The sequence below is a fragment of the Calidris pugnax genome, unplaced genomic scaffold, assembly GCF_001431845.1.
Source record: "Calidris pugnax isolate Ruff unplaced genomic scaffold, ASM143184v1 scaffold298, whole genome shotgun sequence".
Classification (NCBI taxonomy): Eukaryota; Metazoa; Chordata; class Aves; order Charadriiformes; family Scolopacidae; genus Calidris; species Calidris pugnax.
The window spans coordinates 1,780,959-1,781,275 of record NW_015091152.1 but is presented as its reverse complement, the minus strand read 5'-3'; the positions used below and the strand labels follow the sequence as shown (position 1 = coordinate 1,781,275).

The window sequence follows — 317 nt, the reverse complement described above, 5'->3', positions numbered from 1 at the left end:
TGTGTGCTGTCGGGTGTTTGCCTTTTCTCCCCTTCTTTTTGACTCCCGGGGAAAAGCTGATTTCTAGGCTCCTTTTTGGCTATCCCGCCCGGGCTCTCGCTCTCTCCGCACATGTTCCTAGGGCGCCATCTCTTTGCAAAACAACAAAAAAAAAAGCCCCGGCCCCCCCCCCCCGGGGGCTTTCTCCCGCTACCCTACTTCGTAATACCGGGGGGGCAGTTTCTCGCGCAAGCAGGGCTGTATAAAGGGGCGGATTGTGTTACCTTTGGGTTGTGCATAAGTGTTTTCCTGGGATGGAAAAATTTCGGTCCCTCCGT

General features: G+C 54.9%; 1 protein-coding gene across 1 annotated transcript in view; it reads left to right on the top strand.

Moving 5' to 3' along the window:
* The window catches only part of PTHLH (parathyroid hormone-like hormone), a 12,670-nt gene that overhangs the window by 1,026 nt on the left and 11,327 nt on the right, over nt 1-317 (top strand). The gene's annotated exons all lie outside the window — the stretch shown is intronic.